The sequence below is a fragment of the Gossypium raimondii genome, chromosome 3, assembly GCF_025698545.1.
Source record: "Gossypium raimondii isolate GPD5lz chromosome 3, ASM2569854v1, whole genome shotgun sequence".
Taxonomy (NCBI): Eukaryota; Viridiplantae; Streptophyta; class Magnoliopsida; order Malvales; family Malvaceae; genus Gossypium; species Gossypium raimondii.
The window spans coordinates 49,362,350-49,370,562 of NC_068567.1; the positions used below are offsets into that span (position 1 = coordinate 49,362,350).

The window sequence follows — 8,213 nt, forward strand, 5'->3', positions numbered from 1 at the left end:
ACACGCGGTGGTGCCGGTCATGCCACAAAGGTTGTGCAAGTTAAAGTTGAGGAGTCCACCTCCGACGCCGCAACATGCTTGGGATCCATCGGAAAACCCGAAACCAGCAAGGTTTCCCATGATTGCTTTGTATGCATTGAAATAATCAGCATAAGAAATTGTAACCTCAGTACCATGCCTTACCCTAAAGTCTTCCAATGTCTTCTGGAGGAGCTCGTTATGAGCCATTACTGCTCTATTAATAACTAGCGAACAACCCATTTCGTCTTTCTCAGATTGGGGTGTCAATAGCTTGGATAATGGACAACATCCCACCGGTGGTAGCCCTTGAACCACTACGAACTTGCCACCACTATCCAATAGTGTCTGCATACAAAAAAAAATCCAAGTTTGTATTTCAGTGTTTACATAATTTGTCTAAAGAGATTTCATTTTGAATCGCACACATACTGTAAGGATTTTAGAGATATGATTAACAGTTATATCTGTAAGCCACCGCATTGAAACAGAAGACCCTATAACACGAGCGAAGTCATCGACACCCATTTGTCCAAGCCAAATAAGATGCTTTCCCATTTCCGCCTTGCATTCTTCCTCAGTCTTCCTTTTACAAGCTATTCTGGTGACGAAATGGTTGAACCATTCAATTTGTGTTTGGAAGCCTAGAGGAATCCCTTTCCACATCAGTGTGTGACCGATCTTGTGGTTTACAAAGAAGTCTCCAGAAAGTGACGTGGCGCCTCCGACGGCGAAGTTAACCCCAGAGTTGCTGTCAAAATCAAAGTCCGAAGAGATGGCCTTATACGGTATTGGTGTGGAAATGTTGAGAGAATCACAAAGAAAATCAACGACCATTCGACCATTACTAGATCTACCACCCAACTTGAAGTTGGAGTTTCCGCCTTGAGAAACTCTCCTCGTCAAAACTGCACCCACGAAGCTTTTCAAAATGCCTATCAATCTAGCATTTCCTGTATCAGTGTACGAGTCTCCAAATGCAAAAACCTTGGAGAAACACCCACTCAGGTTAGCTTTGAGGTTGATGTTGAATTCTTTATTGTTAGAAGCACCAGAATTTGTAGAACCTGATAATGAACCTGAACCTCTAAAAGACCCAGAAAAGGCAAAACCTGATATAACAGCAAAAAAAAAAAAAAACCCTAGAACTTTTAGGAAAAAAATCAAAAACTTGTAAAAGCTAATGGAGAATCATAGCAGAGTCCAAACCCTTAGAATTGGTTGAAACTGATGAAGAGTCAGAAATCTTAGAAGAACCAGAAGCGTTGGAACTTGATAAATTATCAAACAAGCTAGAATCCTTTGAACTGCTAGAACCTGATAAAAGACCAGAACCCTTGGAAGTCAAAGAAGGAGAAAGTGGAGATGAATGAGAGTTGAAAGATTTTGGGTCAATCTCTTTAGGTGTTATATGGCGAAAATGTGCATAAGAGAATGAAAAGGATACCAAGAGAATAAGAAATAAAACATGGAAAGAATATTTGGAAATCATCATATTTCGTTGAATCAAATGGATCGGGATATGTTATTAAGTTTTGTGTTTATTTGTAAGCTTTTTAAACATTTCCATCCTCCTTAAGATAGCATGAGTGGAAAGGGTCATATATGGACCTCACTGGTTTTAGGACAACGTATTGTTCTCAAAGGTTTCACAGTTGGTGCTCATTGATGGTTGGTTTGCCCTTACAAACAATAATCATAGACATGTTTTTGGATAATATCTAGCCATGCTGGCACTTATTTAACTCATAAATTACAACCAAACATTACCATTTCTGTTATTTTATCTATAATTAGATGTCGAAACTCTTGCTTTCTTCTTCTTTTTTCAATACTTTTAATTATTTTAAGCATTGCTACTTCGATATATCATTTTTAAGTTCTATTTATGCAAATTATTTCTAGGTTTTCAATCTAAATATTATTTTAGTCTAAGTTGAGATAAATTTCGATTTTTGTAATGATTGATTATGGTTATAATTATATTATTTGTACTTGTAGTTGTAAATTTTTTAATAAAAAAACTCAAATTGAGGACGTGATTCATTATCTTTGTATTTTTTGTGAATGTCTAAGAATATACCAAATAGAATAATTATTTTTAAAAAATTATACCAGATAATAAAATTTTTCAAAAGTTAGAAAAAAATTGTCATATCAAAAGTCGAAAAAAGTCATACATCACTCTCCCATGGAGAGAGAAACCACCATGTTAGGTGGCAGTTTAATGGGGGAGTGACATGCAACATGTCCAACTTTTTTTCGCCGAAATTAAGGCCTGTCGACGCCACACAGCCGTGTGCGAGGTCATATGTGACACACGGGCAAGACCATTTTGGGTGTGTGGGCCACACGGGCGTGTGGGCCCAAATTTTAGAATTTTTACCTAGGGTCGTACATGTCATCCCGATCGACTGTGGGCCTTCCGTGGGGTCGATATGTATGGTATAAGCCCTAAAACATGAAATCTGTCACTCTATTAGATTGAATTTGACGTAAATAAAGTCTATATGAATATTACGTAATACGATATGTATGATTTGTTCTGTTATGGATAAACATGTGTAATATTTGTTATATGAGCATGTGTGATATATTAATTTTGATATCTGTTATTACTGTCTATATTTGGTTATGGATATGTGTTATGTGTGAGGTGATATCTCACCAATATACTGGCAGCACTATTGCGATTATTCTGAAAAGTGTCATATGGACACTATGTGGTGTGTAGGGCTAGGTGGGTGTTTTATACCCCACGTGGTGTGTTGGTATGGTTGGAGTTGGTGTGTAGAGGATGGGGTAAGACTATGCATATATGTATTTGTATGATTCTATTATAAATCTGGTTCTGTAAAAGATTTATGTCTATATTTGTTCTTTCATGCGATTGAATCTAAATTTATGTTTCTGTTGAGTTCCACACTGAGTTTTAAAACTCACCTTCTGTTTGTCTGTTACTTTCAAGTAATCCTCAGACTTAGGCGGGTCGGTGCGACGAGAGCTTGGATATGCCACGATTGCATAAAATATTATTTACATAATTTGCTTAATTAAGATATTGGTTATTAGAGTTTTGTAATTTTGAGACTTTCTGGACATTTGGGTTTTTAATTTTGATTTGGATTTAAATTTGGGAAATCTTGCGATGACGTTTGATAAAATGATTTTCGAAAACAACTTTTTTTCTGCAATCAATTGTTTCAGAGGAAATAACCTCAGTTTTTCAAAATACAACGATTTAAGCACTTCCGCTACAAATTATTTGATTTACTTGAAAATGTAAACAATTGATGGTTTTAACTGATAAGTATAAAAACACGTTTTTCTTAAAATAAGTGGACTCTTTTAGTAACATAAATATACGATGTTTTCAATATGATAAGGTCGAATTTATAATTCTTCTTCGTAACATTCCCAGATTCAGCCATAATGTGTAGGCCGGGTTTGGGGTGTTACAGTGACTAAAAATGGTCGACCTAAGATCATGGGTACCTCAGTATCCTCATCCATGTCCAATATAACAAAATCAACAGGGAACATAAATTTATGAACTTTAACAAGTACATCTTCAATAATACCCATAGGATACCTAATTGATCTGTCAGCTAATTGAATATTCATCCTAGTAGGTTTTGGTTACTTGAAATCAAGTTGTATGAACATTTTATAAGGTATAACATTTATACTAGCACCCAAATCAACGAAAGTTTTTACAACATTTAAACTACCAAAAAAATAAGGAATAGTAAAACTCCCTAGATCTTTAAGCTTGTTGGGTAGTTTATTTTGGAGAATGACCAAGCAATCCTCATTGAGCTCCATAGTTGACAAGTCGTCTAACTTCCTTTTATTTGTTAACAACTCCTTTAAAAATTTTGCATATTTGGGCATCTGCGAAAGAGTTTCAATAAAAGGTAAGTTAATATGCAATTTTTTTAAAAGTTCAAGAAATTTACCACATTGCTCTTTTATGCGATCTTGCTTCAATACTACTAGCTATGAGATTCGTGGTTTGTATTCTCTAACCACCGGCTTATACTCTTTCTTGCTTTCTTCAAGCCCATCATTTTTCTCAATAGCTTTTAGATTTACCTTTTTTTCAAGCTCGACTAACCCTTCCACTCTTCGAACAGTGATTGCGTGGACTTGCTCTTTTGTGTTAGTTTTAGTGTTACTAGGTAAGCTACCTTGCTATCTTTCTGAAACCAGTTTAGCAAGCTATTCAATCTGATTTTCAAGCCCTTGATATGCCTGCTGATTTTTCAAAGTTGTCCTAGTGTTTTGAAATCAAGTTTCGGGCACCAAAATAAATTTAGTTAACATCTCCTCAAGGTTCGATTTCTTTTCTTGCTAATAAGGTTGCTGAAAACCCAGAGGGGGTTTTGACCTTTGATTACCTTGACCACCCCAAGAGAAATTTGGATGATTCCTTCATCTAAGATTATAACTATTGCTATTGGGGTTATTTTAAAGTTTAGAATTGTTACCCATAAAGTTTACTTGCTCATGCTCCATATTAGAACCGAAAGGTAAACATTTTGGATTGATCATCCCCTATAGCAATAATTATAATCCAAGGGAAACCCGAGGGGCAGTGACCTTTGATTACCTTGACCACCCCAAGAGAAATTTGGATGACTCCTTCATCTTGGATTATAATTATAGCTACAGGGGTTATTTTGAGGTCTAGAATTATTACCCATAAAGTTGACTTGCTCATACTCTATATTAGAACCGAAAGGTAAAAATTTTGGATTGATCATCTCCGCTCCAGTTGCATCACATTGCATTATCGGATTCATCAAGTTATTAAAACTCAAACCATCAATCTTCTTACTCAATGCTTCCACCTGACTTGCCAACATAGCAACTGCATCTATATTAAAAAAATCGGCTGCTTTAATCGATTTTGTTCTCATGACTTGCCACTGATAGTTATTCAATGTCATCTCCTCAATAAACTCTTGAGCTGCCTCAGGTGTCTTATTATTCATTGTTCCACCAGTTGTTGTACCAATTAGTTATCTAGTCAAGGGATTTAAACCGTTGTAAAATGTTTGAACTTGTAACCACAAAGGTAACCCATGATGATGGCACCTTCTTAAAAGATCCTTAAATCTCTCCCATGCATCATATAATGTCTCCAACTCAATTTGAGCAAAAGGAGAGATGTCATTCCTCAACTTAGCTATTTTAGTCTGTGGGAAGTACTTCAACAGAAACTTCTTAGTCATTTGATCCCAAGTCGTTATAGAACCACGTGGAAGTGAATTCAACCACTACTTTTTCTTACTCCTCAAAGAAAATGGGAACAAACGTAAGTGTACGACATCATCAATAACACCATTGATCTTGAAAGTGTTACAAATCTCTAGAAAGTTAGCGAAATGAGTATTTGGATCTTCATCTTGCAACCAATCAAACTGAACATATTGCTACACCATCTGAATTGTATTCGGCATGATCTCAAAATTATTCACAGCAACTGTCGGTCTGGCAATACTCGATTCAACCCTAGCTAGAGTAGACTTAGCATAGTCATACATAGTTCGAGGAGCATGACATGCAAGAGGCTGTTGATTATTTTGATTATCATCCATCTCCATAGTAATGTCCTTTTGCTCTTGATCATGTATTAAAATTTCTTGATCTTTCGTGCTTCTCTTACTTCTCTCTGATTTTTACGAGCAGTTCTTTCAATCTTACTGTAAAAAATTAACGGTTCCAAAAGGTTTCCTCTAGTCATAAACCAAAAGAACTTGTCAAAATCAAACAAACGAAAAAAAATTAGAATGTAAAAATTAAATTAAAAACAAAAACATTAAAATAAAAATAAAAAATGGTTAGATTAATAGAAATAAAAATTTCCTAATATTTTAGTCCCCGACAACGACGCCAAAAACTTGTTGTCTACAAAACCAACTAAAAAATTGACTAAGGCAAGTGCACCTATCAATTAATAGTATAGTTACTGTAAGCAAAGATATCATTCCCACGAAGACTAAAAGTACTAATAATTACCATCTTTTTATTATTTAATCGATAAATTTGAGTGATTGATTAAAACTAAATTAATTAACTACTAACATGAAAAAGAGCAAATCAAGAAAATAATTGAATAATAACCAAGAAGCGAAACAATACCAAGGAAAGAATTCACTAAGACTTCATCAGTCATTATAAATCTAAATTACGTAATTTCTTCACTTAATATCCTGATCCATAGAAATCCCTAAATTATGCTAATACTTCTCTTCAAGAATAAGAGCAACTAACTCTAGGTTGATTAATTGAATTTTTTTTTCTAATTAAAACCCCTATTATCGCACTAACTCGATCTATGGATTCTTCTATTAGATTTGAATCTAATCTGGTACATTTATGTCATCCTACTTGTAAAACCCCTAACCCGTAGCCGTCGTCGGATTAGGATTACGGAGCATTACCGTTTAAACGAAACATTTAAACATAAATATCATACACTATCATAAACATATCATAAATCAATCATACATACACATTTCGTCCTTAAATCGATCCCTCGAGGCCTTATAAATACTTTAGAAACAATTTGGGACTAAATTGAAAACATTTGGAGAGTCTAAGAAAAAGTTACAAAAATTTGAATACAGAGGTCACACGGCCGTGTGAGTCACAAGGCTGAGACACACGCCCGTGTGCCAAGTCGTGTGCTAGGCCATGTAACTCACTGACTTGCATACAAAGGAACCTTCTAGAGACACACGCTCGTGTCGCCAGGCCGTGTGTCACACACGGCTGAGTCACACGCTCGTGTCTCAGGCCGTGTGGACCTAAAATTCACTTAAAATAAGTCATTCCCAACACCATTTCATACATAATCATTTGAACCATTTGTGCACACTTACAAAACATCAAACCATACCTAAACATACATATATTTACCATTCCAAAAAGTCCTATTTCAACTAACCAATATGTCATTCAATGGCACCTCAAAAGCAATCATCAAAACTTACCTAAACATGCCAACTTTACCTAAATTTCAATCATCAATTACTAGTTCAAAACTTACCAAAATATGCCACAAACATATTCATTAACACATCATTTCAAACATACCATTTGAACCATTCAAACATGCATCACAAGTTAAACAAAATGACACAATCCATCAATGCATCAAATGGTACCAACCAAGATAACTTAATCAAATTATACATACCAAATCATTCATTAAACATTCAACTAAATATCATTATAAGTCCACCTATACATGCCATTATAACCTTGGCCAAAACATTCAAAATCTATCGATATTTATGTTGGATAGTGTGATAGATCTCCGACCAGCTTCCAAACCAATTGAGCTTCCGATAATTTATAAAACATAGGAAAGAAACTACGTAAGCACTTAATGCTTAGTAAGTTCATAGAATATAAAACATAACTTACCATTTATTTGCATAACATAAAGTAAAAGCATAACATAACTTACCATTCATTTGCATAACATAAAGTAAAAGCATAATATAACCCAAACCACAAGCTTGGCACAAGCCTATACATCATCATCAATACACAAGTTAGTGCATTTATATATAACTCATTATAATTAAACATATGATAGGTCATTTTCAATATGAAATTTCATCATTTGATCACATATCCTTTTCATGAGCATATGCATAATTCCATTTGAAAAATTACCATTTCCATCCTTTTTCTTGCCTGTTAAACTATCTAGAATTTCATTTGATACTCAAGAAAGCTCACATGAAATGTTCTTAAACATATAATTGTAACATTTCCTTTACATCATTACTCACACGAGCTATGAAATGGGCCTACTCACATGAGCTGTGGGTCAGAATGTAAGTTACACGATACTGCTTACAAGAGCTATGGAGTATCCGCAAAAAATGTAGGACCTCAGCCATCAGTTGGACATTCAAGACCAGCACTCGAAACATAAAATCCTTAATGACATGTCATTTGTATCATACGAATTTCTAAGGTTTAACAGGGACTCGATAACTGTCTATATATACATCGGTCAATTCACATGTTAATTAACATATTAACATACTATTTGAAATACCATTAAGACGATAACTATTCACACAAACTTACCTCGACAACTAGGGGCGTAGAAGTTAAAATGAGTTATTCCGAATCTTTTACTTTGCCTCAATCTAGGTCCGTACGTGGTC

At 34.8% G+C, this 8,213-nt stretch overlaps 1 non-coding gene across 1 annotated transcript; it reads left to right on the top strand.

The window, feature by feature from the left end:
- Nucleotides 1–5,100: 5,100 nt before the first annotated feature.
- Nucleotides 5,101–5,207, top strand: LOC128040064 (small nucleolar RNA R71). Its single transcript, XR_008194724.1, has one exon. It is a non-coding gene; the product is annotated as a small nucleolar RNA R71 (small nucleolar RNA).
- Nucleotides 5,208–8,213: the final 3,006 nt, after the last annotated feature.